Genomic DNA, 17,486 nt, shown 5'->3' with positions numbered 1-17,486 from the left:
TGCGCCTCTGAATTTCCTGAAGGCTTAGCAAGGTTCAGGAGCATCCACCTTCTGATGGGGGGGAGGGGGAGGGAGGGGTAGGGGGAGAGAAGGAGAGAGGGGGAGAGGGAGGGGGGAGGGAGAGGGGGAGGAAGGAGAAGGAGACGGGGGAGAGAGAATGAATATGAATATCTGGGATCAGAAGTGAAGAACAGCAAACCGGCACCAGCAGGAGCAGGAAGAGAGGACTGAAGATGAGACGGCCTTGAAGAATTTTTGGTGACCACTGGAGTTGATAGATAAGAACACAGACCAAATCCCCCCATTGTCCTCTTTCTTGAAAATTTGAGACCAAGTAAATTTAAATCCCTGGAACTTGGATGCCGTATTAGTCCATTCTCACACTGCTAAGAAAGACGTACCCAAGACAGGGTAATTGATAAAGTAAAGAGATTTAATTGACTCACAGATCTGCATGGCTGGGAGGGCCTCAGGAAACTTAACAATCATGGCAGAAGAGGAAGCAAACACATCCTTCTTCACATGGCAGCAGGAGAGAAAAGTGCAGAGTGAAGAGGTGAAAAGCCCCCTTATAAGACCCTCAGATCTCATGAGAACAGCCTCCATGATCTAATCACTTCCCAGCAAGGTCCCCCCACAACGCCTGGGAATTACAATTTGGATTACAATTCAAGGTGAGGTTTGGGTGGGGACACAGAGCCAGACCATATCAGATGCTATCTACAAAGACTCTGTGTGTATACCTGTGTTGTCTATGTGTATGTTAGGAAACTGTCAATTTAGGTGAGACCAGATTGCCTCTACCTGATGAAGTGGAGGCTAACATGAATATTAAGTACCGCTACTACAATTTGGTATTTTGAAGAACTGTCTCTAGACAGGGATTTGGATCCACTAAGTGTGTATATGCATAAAATAGCTGTGGAAACAAACGATATACCAGAAAGCATCAACAGTGATTTGGAGATTAGAAATTAGGAATTGAGCGCTTTTATTTAACGGATGTTTAAATGGTGTGATTTTTTTTCTGCCATATAAACCTAATATTTTTTTAAAAAAGTAAACCTACTTCTTTTACACCAATCTTTTCTAGCTATGTAAGTCTAGCTGTGTTTCACCTTATTAAATTACTCCCTTTTTTCTCCTCATCTCATTTTCTTCTTTACACGCTTTTGCTTTTGCAACCTCTACCTCCCACATATTAAATATCATTCTCCCCTTAGCCTGGCAATTCTGACTTACCTTCCAGAGTCCAGATCAGCAATCACCTCCTTTTTGGAATTTTCCCTAACTTCTCTCAGTATCCAAACTATTTGCTCTCTAGAATGTATACCATTTGGTTTATACTGTAAATTAGATATGTACCAAATCACCATATGGTTACTGGAATGTGTGCCTGTCTCTTGTGCTGGTCTGTGAATTTTCTGAGCATTAAGACATTACTACACCTTTAATTCAATAAGAGAGATGATAAAAGTCTTGGTTCTAAAGTCTACTGTGGTGTTCTAGGCCAATGGTTCCTAAACGGCTACCCATTATAGTCCTCTAGGCTGCTTTAAGAATTCTGATGCCCAGGCTGTTGCCCAGGGCAGTCAAGTTAGGATCACTAGAGGTAGAAAACCAGGCATCCGAATTTTTCTTAGAACTCCTCAGTAATTCTACTGTGCAGGCAAGTTTGAAAATCAGTATTCCACAGATTTTAAAATCTGGACACCACGAAGCATTTTGGAGAACATGCTTCGATTCCTGTTGCTTTTGTGCACTTTCTTGCTTCATTTATCTGCCTTTAAGGCTCTTTGGAGCCTTGAACTAGCCAACAGCTCTGAGCCCAGTTTCTATCTAAAAACTGGAGCTAATACTTGTTTTGCTTGTTTTACAGGGACGTCCTGAGGATTCAATGAGATGATACAGGACAAAATGCTTTGTGAACCGGACCCATATTTTCTCTCTGTACATATTTTATTTATCTCTTGTGAATAACTTGGCTTCCAAAGAGTATACAATTTATTTCCAGGACTACTTAAAGTTGTCCTGTTTTTTTCAATTGACTTTGTTTTGTTCCTCTTCCTCTTGAACATCTATAGCTACTGCTTCTACTTTCTTAATGAACTTTGCATTGATCCAAAATACAGACTATTTAAAAACTCTTTTTTTTTTACAAATTGTGAGAAAAATCTTTTGTAGGTATTAAGATCATTCATATAACCTCAAAAGAACTTGCAGGGTTTTGTGTGTGTGTGTGTGTGTGTGTGTTAGTGCGTGCGTGCACGCGCAACACAGTTTTTCTTTGCCTTTGAAAAATTGCTGTGATGTCTGATGAGATACCATCTTTGCTAAGTTCCCCATCAATTTGCACGACAGATACTTCATAGAATAATTTCAGCCCAGTGCTGATCACTGAGTCATTGTCAGTTTGATTTGGTATCTTTCTTTTGACGTATGTACACTCGAGTGACATTTAAAATGGAATGAACGCTATTCTGGGCAAGGGAACCAAGCAATAAATTTCTCATGCCTTTGCAACTTTCAGCTTTCTCAAGGTAGCATACCCTCAAATTCAAACATATGGACACTATAATTTTATATTTTCCAACAATGTATTTTCTATACTCATATCTTTAATTTTTTTGGGGGGGGCGGATTTCAGAGGAAACATAAGTATAGTAGAGGGCTCTCTAGTCCTCCAAGTCATAGGTATAGTAAATATTTGTAGTCACTGTCTTGAGCCAATTTTTAAAGCTAAACTGGTTAGGTATAAATTGCCATCAGAGTGCAATGTCCTTTGTGAAATAAGCATGGTAGTTCCAGAAGGTACATTATAACACTGACGATGCTTGCAGCAAGTCTCCCAGAGGTAGGAGACCAGGGATAGACACAAACTCTGCCATGCTTGCTTCACAGGTTGGGTTAAGTTAAAACTTTCTGTGCCTCAGATTTTTCATCTATAAAAGGGTATTACTACCAGATGTCCAAATCACACTGAATGGTTTTATGAAGAAAATTAAATCTCTTGAAAATGACATTATAATATAGTAATACATGTTTGAATAGAACTTTTCGGGCTATGGACAGAGTGCTTAAAGACAACTTTATATCTTGATTCTCACTATGCTCTAGTGAGTCAGGGATGGTAACACTACGAGCAAACTGAGGGCCAGAAAGATCACATGGAGAGTCATTGACACAGCCAGAATTTGAACCTCGTCCTAACGAAGGCCCTTCTACTTAATCCTATACCTTGTTGCAGGAAAGTATATGAGAGTGTGTGCATGTATGCACATGAAAGCATGTGAGCATCTGTATCTGTGCATGTACATATCAGTACATGTATGTGTTAGTGTGCATGCGCACATGTCTACCTGGGCACTGCATGTCTTTGTGCATGAGGAATGTGTGTAGATGGCCACTTTTAAGCTTGTACGTAATGTGTGCATGTTTATGTGAGTATACTCGTGTGTGTGCCTGTGTGTGTGTGTATGTGTGTGTGTCTGTCTGTCTTTGGTGGAGGTGGGAGGAGGGAGAAAATAAATGATTCCAAGTTAGTACAACTCTTTAATTTTTCTACGTGTCTTATGATTTGAACATTAAAATGGTATCAATGAGCAAAAGTTAGGAAAATGTTTCATAGACTCAGTGGATGACTTCTTTGGCACTAGGTGTTCCATTTTTAAAAAGTCTGTTCAGAAGTTATAAAGTCAAATACAAAGCTTGGGCAGCACAGCAAGACCCCATCTCTACAAGAAATAAATAAAATTAGCCAAGTGTGGTGTCATGTACCTGTGGTTCTAGCTACCTGGGAGGCTGAAGTGGGAGGATCGCCTGAGCCCAGGAGTTCAAGGCTGCAGTGAGTTACGATGGTGTCACTGCACTCCAGCCTGGGCAACAAAGTAAAACCCTGTCTCAAAATAAAGTTGAATACCAGATCTGGAAGAAAAATTGGAGACCTTGTTGACAACTACACCAGAATTGCCTGAGAATCTTGTTAAAACTAAAAAACCTGGGCTTCTCTCCAGCCTGACTAAATAGTGATCTCTGGGAGTGGAACCCACAGGTATGTATTTTAGGAAAGCTCCAGAGAAGAAAGTGATGCACACTCATGAGTTGAATCTTTTATGGAGAATATTTGTTATTAAAAATAGTAATGATGTCTCTAACATACTCACCTTCTTTGGAACCAACTGAAAGCAAAAAGAACAGAAAGCCATGAAAGAAAACTGTAAAAGTTATTTAAGAGCTGTTCTTTATAAAGCACTAGGCTCAGGAAGATTCACTGATGAATTTTCCTAAATATTTAAGGAACAAATAACTCCATTTACATTTAAAACTTTTTGGAACATAGAAATAAAATTTCTCAATTTTTTATGAAGCCACTACATTTTCAATATAAAAACTCAACAAAGAGCATAAACTATAGACCAAACTTATAAATTTCAATGTAAACACACTAAACAAAATGTTATCAAGTAGAATTCATCAGTGTGCTGAAAGAAAAATAGAAGATAGTCATGTGAGAAATAAAGGTTTCATATTAGGGATTTATAAATATAATTTACTATGCTAACAGATTGAAAGAGAAAATCTTAGACATTTTCATGAATACAGAAAACTCACTTTGTAAACATCAATGTCTACTCATTATAAAAATCTTACTAAAATTGAAATTAAGATGGCTAGTTAAATAAATGAACACACGCACACCCCTTTACCAGACACCATCTACGCACCCCTTACAATGCATCATGATTAATAGTAAGATGCTAGAAATATTTTCATTAACGTCACAAATAAGATAAGGGTACCCACAGTCACTCTGACAAATTTTTTTTGGAAATACCCAGGTAATACTGTTAGGAAAGAGGCACAATGACCAGAAAACAAAAGACAAAGTTATTACATACAAAGGGCCACCAAAATACGAAAAAAGGCTCAACATCGATAACTTGAAATGCAAATTAAAAGCAGAGGGAGATGTCATCTCACACCAGTCAGAAGACCTTTTTTAACTTTTATTTTAGGTTCAGGAGTACATGTGCAGGTATTTTATACAGGTAAAGTCATTTCACAGGATTTGATGTACAGATTATTTTGTCATCCAGTTACTAAGCCTAGAACCCAATGATTATTTTTTCTGTTCCTCTCCCTCCTTCCAATCTCCACCGTCTAGTAGGCCCATGTGTCTGTTGTTCCCCTCTTTGTGTCCATGTGTTCTCATCATTTAGCTCCCACTTATAAGAGAACAAGCTGTATTTGGTTTTCTGTTGTTGCGTTAGTTTGCTAAGGATAATGGCTTCCAACTCCATGTTCCTGCAAAGGACATGATCTCAATGCTTTTATGGCTGAATAGTATTCTGTGGTGTATACACACCACATTTTATCCATTCTCCCATTGATGGGCATTTAGGTTGATTCCATGTCTTTGCTATTGTGAGTAGTGCTGCGGTGAACATATGTGTGCATGTGTCTCTATAATAGACTGATTTCTATGTCTTTGGGTATATGCCCAGTGGTGGGATTTCTGGGTCAAATGGTGCTGCTGGTTTTAGCTCTTGGAGGAATTGCCACACTGCTTTCCATAATGATTGAACTAATTTGCATTCCAACCAACAGTGTATAACTGTTCTCTTTCCTCTGCAACCTTGCCAGCTTCTGTTATTTTTTTTTTTTACTTTTTAACAATAACTATTCTGACTAGTGTGGCGTGATTTGCATTTCTCTAATGATCATTGATATTGAGCTTTTTTCACATGCTTGTTGGTGACATATGTGTCATCTTTTGAAAATTGTTCATGTTCTTTGCCCACTTTTTAATGGGGTTGTTTGGTTTTTGCCTGTAAATTTTTAAGTTCCTTTTAGATACTGGATGTTAGACTTTTGTTGGATGCATAGTTTGCAAATATTTTCTGCCATTCCATAGGTTGTGTGTTTACTCTATTGATAGTTTATTTTGCTTTGCAGAAACTCTTTAGTTTAATTATATCCCATTTGTCAATTTTTTCTTTTGTTGCACTTGGTTTTAGTGCCTTCGTCATAAAATCTTTTCCAGTTCCTACGTCCAGAGCGGTATTGTCTAGATTGTCTTCCAGGGTTTTCAAAGTTTGAGGATTTAGGCCTTTAATGCATTTTGAGTTGATTTTTTTATATGGTGTAAGGAAGTGGTCCAGTTTCAATCTTCTGCATGTGGCTAGCCAGTTATCCCAGCACCGTTTATTGAATAGTGAGTCTTTTCCCCATTGCTTGTTTTTGTCAGCTTTGTCAAATATCAGATGGTTGTAAGTGTGTGGCCTTATTTCTGGGCACTCTATTCTGTTCCATTGGTCTGTATGTGTGTTTTTGTACCAATATCATGTTGTTTTTATTATTGTACTATAATTTGAAGTCAGGTAGTGTGATGCCTCCTGCATTGTTCTTTTTGCTTAGGATTGCCTTGGCTATTCAGGCTCTTTTTGGGTTCCATACAAATTTTAAAATATTTTTATCTAGTTCTGTGAAGAATGTCATTGGTAGATTGATACGAATAGCATTGAATCTGTAAATTGCCTTGGGCAGTATGGCCATTTTAATGATATTGATTATTCCTATTAATGAGCATGGAATATTTTTACATTTGTTTGTGTCATCTCTGATTTCCTTGAGCAGTGTTTTGTAATTCTCATTGTAGAGATCTTTCACCCTTCAGGTTAGCTATATTCCTAGATATTTTATTCTTTTTGTGGCAATTGTGAATGGGATTTGGCTCTTGGCTTGTCTGTTGTTGGTGTATAGGAATGCTATTGATTTTTGTACATTTATTTTGTATCTTAAAACTTTGCTGCAGTTGTTTATCAGCTGAAGGAGCTTTTGAGCCAAGACAATGAGGTTTTCTAGATATGGAATCATGTCATCTAGAAACAGAGATAGTTTGACTTTATTCCTATTTGGATGTCCTTTATTTCTTTCTCTTGCCTGATTGCTCAGGCCAGGACTTCCAATACTACGTTAAATACGAGTGGTGACAGAGGGCATCCTTACCTTGGGCTGGTTTTCAAGGGGAGTGCTTCCAACATTTTTCCATTCAGTATGATGACCGCTGTGGGTTTGTCATAGATAGCTCTTATTATTTTGAGGTATGTTCCTTCAACACATAGTTTGTTGAGAGTTTTTCACATGAAGGGATGTTGAATTTTATCAAGAGACTTTTCTGCATCTACTGAGATGATCATGTGGTTTGTGCATTTAGTTCTGTTTATGTGATGAATGACATTTATTGATTTGTAAATGTTGAAACAACCTTGCGTCCCAGGTATAATGCCTACTTGATTGCAGTCGATTAGCTTTTTAAGGTGCTGCTGAATTCAGTTTGCTGGTATTTATTTGAGGATGTTTGCATCAATGTTTATCAATGATATTGGCCTGAAGCTTTTTGTTTTTGCTGTTTCTCTGCCAAGTTTTGGTATTAGGATAATGCTAGCCTCATAGAATAATTTGAGAAGAAGTTCATTCTCCTAAATTTTTTGGAAAAGTTTCAGTAGGAATGGTACCAATTCCTCTCTGTACATCTGGTAGAATTTGGCTGTGAATGTGTCTGGTCCAGGGCTTTTTTTTGGTTGGTAGGCTATATATTACTGATTCAATTTCAGAGCTTGTTATTGGTCTGTTCAGGGATTCAATTTCTTCTTCGTTCAGTCTTGGGAGGGTGTATGTGTCCAAGAATGTATTCATTTCTTCTGGATTTCCTAGTTTGTGTGGATATAGGTGTTTATAATAGTCTCTGATGGTTATTTGTATTTATGTGGAGTCATTGATAATATCCCCTTTGTAATTTCTGATTGTATTTATATGGATCTTCTCTCTTTTCTTCATTAGTCTAGCTAGCAGTCTCTATTTTTTTAAATTTTTTGAAAAAATTAGCTCCTTTTTTATTTTTTGAATTTTTTCCTTTTCTCAATTTCTGGTTTGGCTCTGATTTTGGTTATTTCCTGTCTTCTGCTTACTTTGTGGTTCATTTGCTCTTGCTTCTCTAGTTCTTTTAGCTGTGATGTTAGATTGTTAATTTGAGATTTTTCTAACTTTTTGATGTGGGCATTCAGTGTTATAATTCTCCCTCTCAACACTGACTTAGCTGTGTCCCAGATATTCTGTTATGTTGTATCTTTGTTTTCCTTAATTTCAAAGAGCTACTTGATTTCTGCCTTCATTTTATTATTTGCTCACAAGTCATTCAGAAGCAGATTGTTTAATTTTCATGTAATTGTATGGTTTTGAGCAATTTTCTTAGTCTTGAATTCTATTTCTATTGTGCTGTGGTCCAAGATAGTGGTTGGTATAATTTCAGTTCTTTTGCGTTTGCTAGGGAGAGTTTTACGTCTATTGTGTGGTCAGTTTTAGAGTATGTGCCCTGTGCAGATGAGAAGAATGCATATTCTGTTGTTTTTTGGTGGAGAGTTCTGTAGATGCCTATGAAATCCATTTGGTCCAGTGTTGAGTTCAGGTCCAGAATATCTTTGTTAATTTTCTGCCTCTGTGTTCTAATACTGTCAGTGGTATTTGAATTCTCCCACTATTGTCATGTGGGAGTATAACTCTCTTTAAAGGTCAGTAAGAACTTGATTTATGAATCTGTGTGCTCCTGTTTTGGTGCATATATAATTAGATAGTTGGGATTTCTTCTTGAATTGAACCCTTTACCATTTGGTTACTTATTTGTCTTCTTTGATCTTTGTTGATTTGAAATCTGTTTTGTCTAAAATTAGGATTGCAACCCCTGCTTTTTTCTGTTTTCCATCTACTTGATAGATTTTTCTCCATCCCTTTATTTTAAGCCTGTGGGCTTCATGGCATGTGTGATGGGTCTCTTGAAGAAAGTATAACATAGGGGCTGGATGCGGTGGCTCACACCTGTAATCCCAGCACTTTGGGAAGCCGAGGCGGGTGGGTCACCTGAGGTCAGGAGTTCGAGACCAGCCTGACCAACGTGGGGAAACCCCATCTCTATGAAAATACAAAAATTAGCCGGGCATGGTGGCATGTGATTGTAATCCCAGCCACTTGGGAGGCTGAGGCATGAGAGAATCACTTGAGCCCCACAGGCAGAGGTTGCAGTGAGCTGAGATCACACCACTGCCGTCCATCCTGGATGATGGAGCCAGACTTCATCTCCAAAAAAAGAAAAAAATATATATATAACATCGGGTCTTGGTTGCTTATCCAGCTTGCCACTCTATGCCTTTTAATTGGAGCATTTAGCCCATTTACATTCAAGGTTAGTATTGACATGTATGGATTTTATCCTGTCATTGTGTTGTTAGCTGTTTATTATGCTGACTTGTTTGCATGACTGCTTTGTAGTATCACCAGTGTGTTTTTCTAGTGGCTGATAATGGTCTTGCCTTTCCATATTTAGTGCTTCTCTCAGGAGCTATGCCTGGTGGTAAGAAATTCTCTCAAAATTTGCTTGCCTCAAAGGATCTTATTTCTCCTTCACTTATGAAGCTTAGTTTGGCCAGATAGGAAATTCTTCTTTGAGAATGTTGAATGTAGGCCCCAAATCTCTTCTGGCTTGTAGGGTTTCTGGTGAAAGGTCCTCTGCAAGTCTGATGGGCTTCCTTTTGTAGTTGACAGAACAGTTTTATTAAAAGGTTTAAAAAATACAGGTGCTTGCAAGGCTGTAGAGAAAAGGGAATGCTTATATGTAGTTGGGAGGAATGCAAATTAGTTCAACCACTGTGGGAAACAGTTTGGCAATTTCTCAAAGAACTGAAAACAGAACTACCATTCAACTAAGCAATCGCATTATTGGGTATATATTCAAAAGAAAATAAATTATTCTACTGAAAAAAGACATGCACTCACATGTTAACCACAGCACTATTCACAGTAGCAAAGATATGGTATTGACCTAGATTCCCATCAACGGTGGAATAAAGAAAATGGTGAATACATGTACACGTATGTTTATTGTGGCACTGTTCACAATAGCAAAGACTTGGAACCAACTCAAATGTCCATCAATGATAGACTGGATTAAGAAAATATGGCACAAATACACCATGGAATACTATGCAGCCTTAAAAAAGGATGAGTTCATGTCCTTTGCAGGGACATGGATGAAGCTGGAAACCATCATTCTCAGCAAACTGACCAAGAACAGAAAACCAGTTACCGTATGTTCTCACTCATAAGTGATAGTTGAACAATGAGAACACATGGACACAGGGGAGGGAACATCACACACTGGGGCCTGTTGGGGTGGAGGCCTAGGGGAGGGATAGCATTAGGAGAAATACCTAATGTAGATGACGGGTTGTTGGGTGCAGCAAACCTCCATGGCACATGTATACCTATGTAACAAACCTGCATGTTCTGCCCATGTACTCCAGAACTTAAAGTATAATAATAAAAAAGGAAATGGTGAATAAAGAAAATGTGGTACATATATACTTAAGAATACTATGAAGCCATAAAAAAAGAACCAGATAATGTCCTTTGCAGGGAGGTGGATGGAGCAGGAGGCCATTTTCCTAAGCAAATGAATGCAGAAAAATAAAACCAAATACCACGTGTTCTCACTTATATATGTGAGCTAAACATTGGGTACTCATGGACATAGAGATGACAAAAGTAGACACTGGGGACTACTAGAGGGGTTATGGAGGGGTTTGGATATGGGTGAAAAACTAACTTTTGGTTACTATGCTCAGCACCAGGGTGATAGGATCAATCATATTCTAATCCTCAGCATCACACAGTAAATCAAAGCTGCATATGTACCCCCTGCATCTGAAATATAATGTGAAATGATTTTTAAAAATCTAATCAAAATCAAAGTCCTGAATATAAGAACTTAAACTGTAAAACTCTTAGTTGACACATAAATCTACATCTTTTTTTTTTTTTTTTGAGATGGAGTCTCGCTCTGTCGCCCAAGCTGGAGTGCAGCGGCACGATCTAGGCTCACTGCAAGCTCTGCCTCCCAGGTTCACACCATTCTCCTGTCTCAGCCTCCCAAGTAGCTGGGACTACAGGCACTCACCACCATGCCTGGCTAATTTTTTTGTGTTTTTGGTATAGACGGGGTTTCACCGTGTTAGCTAGGATGGTCTCGATCTCCTGACCTCGTGATCTGCCCGCCTCAGCCTCCCAAAGTGCTGGGATTACAGGCGTGAGCCACCATGCTCGGCAAACCTAAATCTTTATGACTTAGATTAGGCATTGTTTTCTTAGATGAGACTCTAAAAGCACAAGCAGCAAAATAAAAATATTTACACTTAATTTTAATAATGATTTTACAATCCTAAAATTTATAGGAAACCATAAAAACCCCTGAGTACCTAAGGCAATTTTTAGCAAAAGGAACAAAGCTGTATGCATCACAAAAAACTGATTTCAAACTATATTATAAAACTACAATAATATGAACAAAATGGCACTGGTACTGAAATAGATAACCAATGGAACAGAATAGAGAACCCAGAAACACACCCATTCATTTACAGCCAACTGATTTTTGATGAAGCTGTCAAGAACACATGATGGGAAAAAGACAGTCTCAATAAAAGATGTTGTGAGAACTGGTTATAGACATGCCTAAGAATGAATTGAGACTCTTATTTCACACTGTACATGAAAATCCTTAATGAATGGATTTAAGACTCATGAGACCTAAAACTGTGAAACTACTAGAAGAAATCCTAGGAAAAAAGCTATGCAACATTGGTCTGGGCAATAAGTTTAAGTTTTTTATTAGACCCTAAAAGCTTAGGCAAAAAAAAGTATTCTTTAGTTTGATATAAACCCACAAAGCAAGATTTCACAGAGCAAACAAACCATTTAACAGAGTGAAGAGCCAACCTACAGAATGGAAGAAAATGTATTGTCAGCCACACATCTGATAAGTGGTGAGTATCCAAAATATATTAAGAATTCAATGCAGTAGCAAGGAAACAAATAACATGATTAAAAAATGGGCAAAGGACCTGAAAACACATTTTTCAAAAGATATGAAAAGGAATGGTAATCATCCATGAAAAGGAATGATGCAACCACGTGAATGAATCCTGATAACGTTAAGCGAAAGAACTGAGATACAAAACATTGCCTATTATATAATTAAACTTTAATGAAATTTTCACAGGAACCAAATCTATAGGAATAAAATAAAAAGTATACTTGTGCTTGTCAGGATCTGAGGGAGTTGGCAATGGAGAATGACTGCAAATGAGTATTGGCTGTATTTTGGGGGTGAAGAAAATGTTCTCGAATTAGATAGTGGTGGTATTTGCACTACCGTGTGAATGTTCTAAAAAACATTCAATTATGTACTTTGAGTGAATTTTATGGAATGTAAACTATATCTCCATAAAAATAAAACACATGAAGAGATAATTGACAGGGAGAGCAGTTTATAAACATGTGAAATGATACTAAGCGCTATGCATAATAAAAAGTGTGAATTAATAAAGACCATTTCTACCTATCAGTATGGAACAATACAAATAAGCTCAACATTTCACAGTATTGTTGGAGATGTAGGAAATATGACATTATTATTTCTTCCTGGTGAAAACGTATATTGATGCAACCACTTTGGAGGGCAATTTGTCAGTATCTATCAAAATTTTACTGCGTATAAATTTGCATATATGTACAAAGCAGTATGTTCAGTGTTATTTACTAAAATGGTTACTTAACAAGGAAAGAGAAAGGAATACCTTGTTGGTAGGAAATTGAGCAATAATAAATTGACTAAATGTTAGTCTGTTTTTATTAGCATCACATGCATCTAATTTTAAATTATGCCAGTGTTAAAACACCACCTGTCAAGGTTTCCTCATTCTTCCCACTGTCCCATCTTATGTTTGGTATGCTACTACACTGTAGCATTGTTTATAATAGCAAAAGAGTAGAAGCGACTTAATTGTCCACAGAGTACATTAAAAGGGGACGTGTCAAATGACAATATATCCCATATAATGTAATATGCAGCCATTAATATGAGTCCAGTGATTTATAATATGGAGACACATTTTAAGTGATAAAATTCAAGGTAAAAAAATATGTGTATAGCAGGCTTCAGCATAGGATTAGTTTGCATAGAAAATTCCTGGAAGGTGTGGAAGAAACTTATTAGTTGCCCCTGTGGAGCTGAATTAGGAGAGTTAGTGTGGAGGGTAGGAAGAAGACTGAGCTTTTACTGTACACCCTTTACAAATTATTTGGATTGTATATCACGTTCGTGTATTAAGCAGGCTTTTAAAAATCATGTGCGTATTTGGATTTTTTTAAAAATGTGTGTGTTTAGGAAAAACCCTTGTCCTGGATGATGTCTTTCTATTACTATAGTGACTGTATTTGGCTGAATATAGGAAACACCCACCCCATCCCCAAAGCAAACATCATGGCACTTAAGAGCTTTATTTCTTCACATAATAAAGAATATGGAGGTAGGCACTCCAGGCCTGTTGCAGCTTTTCTGGAAGCCATGTTGCTTCTGTCTTTGTTCTCTGCTGTCTCTAACAAATGGATATGGGAATGGTTCAAAAAGGAAACATATATTAGATTTTAGAAAATATAAGATGATTATGTAGCTTACCATCCAGACTGATTGGTGCAAATCATGAGGGTTTCTTATTAATCTTCCTACTGGGAGAAATATAGTAAGCATTTTGAAATGAATAAGTAATATATAATTTATAGTAATTTGTAATTTATTTATAAATAAATACAAGTTATAACTTATAATTTATAATTTATTTATAAATAAATATAAGTTATAACTTATAATTTATAATTTATGAATAAATCTTTCATACAGTTTCATCCATCATTTTACAGAGATTTCAATATCACAATTGAAACCAACATTCCAGTGAAGGCATTCATATGTCAGTTTTCTGTCTGATCTTCAATTGTGACCAGAAGAGGAACCTGGGACCTTCTTTTTCCTGGTAGCCACCTTTTCCGGCTGGATAGTAAGAGTATATGGCAAACTCGCTACTTTTAAATGGTCCCGCCAAAGCCTTAGGGTTTGCAAGTGTATCACCAGAGAGAGGCCTGACAAGTCACCACCACAGTTCTTTCTGGAGATCACAATAACAAGTTCCATAAGTCAAAGGATATGGAGCGATAAATAGATACACTCTTCTTTTTCTTGCCTGGGTTGAGCATTTTACCTTTTCTATATGCTCAACATTGTCCCTAACCAATAGGTAGACACACTTCATTTAGCAACACATACTGTACTGGAGAAATCTCTCTAAAGAGAAGTGTATATTAAAATAATCATCACTGATTTGAATTGAAAAAGCAATCTCCATGCTGAAAATGCCTGTCTTTATTCGATCGTAACAACTTGGCTAAGTGTTGGGAATCAGTTGGCAAAGCTCTTTTAAACAGATTTTCTGTTACTATAAGGAAGAGTGGATATAAAGTGAGTATTGAAAACAGTGGCAATGCATACGTCTCTCCTAGTCGCTTTACAATTTAACAAGGTAACACGTATTTACAGCCCATACCATGATACAAATTTCTCAAAATGAAGAAAAATACACAAACAAGAAATCATTGGAATATAAATTTAACAGATTATTTGGTAAAAAGCTCTGTGATGGCAGAAATGAATCTCTTTTTTAATACTCTATCCTTGCTATCTGGCCTAGTGACTGGCATATGGCAGTCAGGGTTCAATAAATAAGTATTAGCTGAATGAATAACCCAAACTTGGTAGGTGAAAACATGAGATCTTACTGCAATAGTGTATATGTTGACTTCCATATAAAGAGCAAATCATGTTTATCATCAATAAACAACTGATTGCTTCTTAGTTCTTGATTCATGTACCTGTCTTGGGAGAGGAACACTCTTTATTGCACCTCAAACATTCTACAAGACAATCCAAGACATTTTTCACTTTATTTCTTCTTTTTTTAATTGACACATAATCATTGTACATATTTATGGGTCACAGTGTGACATTTCCAAACCTGTATACAAAGTGTAATGATCAAATCAGGATAATTAGCATATCTATCACCTCTGACAAGTAATATTTATTTTTTCATGTTGAGAACATTCAAGATCCTCTCTTCTAGCTATTTGAAAATATAGAGTAAATTTTTGTTGACTATAATACCCTACAGGGCTATAGAATGCCAGAAATTATTCCTCCTATTTACCTGTAATTTTGTAGCTATTAACCTCTTCTTCCCCTTCCCTTCCTTCTACCCTTCCCGGCCTAGAGTACCCACTATTCTACTATCTACTTCTATGCGGTCAACTTTTTGGCTTCCACGTATGAGTGGGAACTTACCATATTATATTTCTGTGCCTGACTTATTTCACTTAGCATAATGTCCTCCAGGCTCATCCATGTTGCTGCAGATGACAGGATCCTATTCTTTTTGTGGCAAAATAGTATTCCATTGTGTGTATACACCATGTTTTATTTATCCATGTGTCTGCTGATGGACACTTATGTTGATTCCATATCTTGACTATTCTGAATAGTGCCGCAATAAACATGGGGGTGCAGTTATCCCTTCGATGACTGATTTCCTTTCTTTCGAATAAATACCCTGTAGTGAGATTGCAGGATTGTACAGTTGATATATTTCTAGTGTTTTTAGGAAACCTGTATACTCTTTTCCATAATGGCTCTTTCTTTTCTTCATTTTCTGTATTTAACAAATCACTGAGTCTTCCAATTGCACTTTACAAAAATCTTTATTGCATAAAACCTTCTGTCCATCCTGTTTGCCACTGTCTTAGTCCAGACCATTATAATTTCACACCTAAATATATTTTTGAAAATATAAATAAATGAATCAACAGCATTCTGGACAGTCCCTCTGCCTCCAGGCTCTTTTTTTATATATATATTCTTTTTTGAGACGGAGTTTCACTCTTGTTGCCTAGGCTGGAGTGCAGTGGCATGATCTCGCCTCACTGCAACCTCTGCCTCCTGGGTTCAAGCGATTCTTTTGCCTCAGCCTCCCGAGTAGCTGGGATTATAGGCATGTGCCACCATGCCTGGCTAATTTTGTATTTTTAGTAGAGATGAAGTGTCTCCATGTTGGTCAGGCTGGTCTCAAACTCCCGACCTCAGGTGATCTGCTGGCCTTGGCCTCGGCCTCCCAAAGTGCTGGGATTACAGGCGTGAGCCAACGTGCCTGGCCCAGACTGTCTTTATTCCAATTTATCACCAGTGCAGCAGATAATCATGTTGATGTTTGAATAAATTATTCTCAATAGATGCGGATTTTTCCCAAATAAAATTCTAATGTGTTACCATTAGTAGTCATTTTCCAGTAGTCTGGCTCTAAATTTCCTTTCTAATGACAGTTTTTGTTCTTTCTTTCTAGTCTTCTTTCTTGTCTTTGAATATGTCATCCTCTTTGCTGCCTAGAGTCCTGACACATGCTATTTCATCTTTGTTTTTGAGACGGACTCTTGTTCTGTTCACCCAGGCTAGAGGACAGTAGTGAAATCTCGGCTACTGCAGTCTCCACCTTCCGGGTTCAAGCCATTCTCCTGCCTCAGCCTCCCAAGTGGCTGGGATTACAGGTGCCTGCCACCATGCCCAGCTAATTTTTGTATTTTTAATAGGACAGGGTTTCCTCATGTTGGCCAGGCTTGTTTGAACTCCTGACCTCAGACCTCAGGTGATCCTCCTGCCGCGGTATTTCATCTTCTTTATTCATTCTTCTCCAGCCTTCACCTTGCTACTACTTACTAATAAGGCCTCAGCTTTAGAAAATAATTATTCTGTTAAGTCTTCTTTTAAGCCTCCTAGACTAGATCAGACCATCCTGCTGTGTAATCACATAATTCCCTGTACTTCTCCTTCTTAATACTTATAACTATTTTAATAACTTATTCAATGTCTGTCTTCTTTGATCAGTTATAAGGGCTGAGGCTGTATCTGTCTTGTTCATCTCATGTTGCCCCATACAAAATGTGATTGTTATATAGTAGGTACTCAAAAATATTTGTTGAATGAAAGACTATTAACTGATATATTAATACATCATGCATTGCCATGACTTGATACCTTTTTATAAGTTGTCCATTCCACCTATAACATCATTCCCCAATTCTCCACTGAAATTTGTAATCCCATGAGTAGTCATTGTGTCCTATAATGGGCCAGTAACTGTGCTATATTGTAGGGATATAAAGACACGTAGATACAGATTCTCATATGAAGAAGCACAAGGTCTAATTTAAGAGATACAGGCAGATAAATGAATAATATGATACCTTGTTATTGCTGTATTGGCAGAATTTTCTAATTTTCTACAAAACATAATGGCAGCACAAAAGGATTAGGTAATTATGAACTACACTGGTTGGGGTGGAGTGAAAGAGAAAATTCAAGGAAAGGGTAACAGAAGAAGTTATGCTTGTTTTGATTCTTAGGGGATCATTAGGTATTTACCAGGAGGATAGGTCAAAGAGCAGCCTGTCTCAAAGAAATAATCAGTTTGATGGTGTCACAGGTTGGGTTTTCTTGG

The sequence above is a fragment of the Symphalangus syndactylus genome, chromosome X (genome assembly GCF_028878055.3).
Source record: "Symphalangus syndactylus isolate Jambi chromosome X, NHGRI_mSymSyn1-v2.1_pri, whole genome shotgun sequence".
NCBI classification, from domain to species: Eukaryota; Metazoa; Chordata; class Mammalia; order Primates; family Hylobatidae; genus Symphalangus; species Symphalangus syndactylus.
This window is presented reverse-complemented; position numbering follows the sequence as displayed.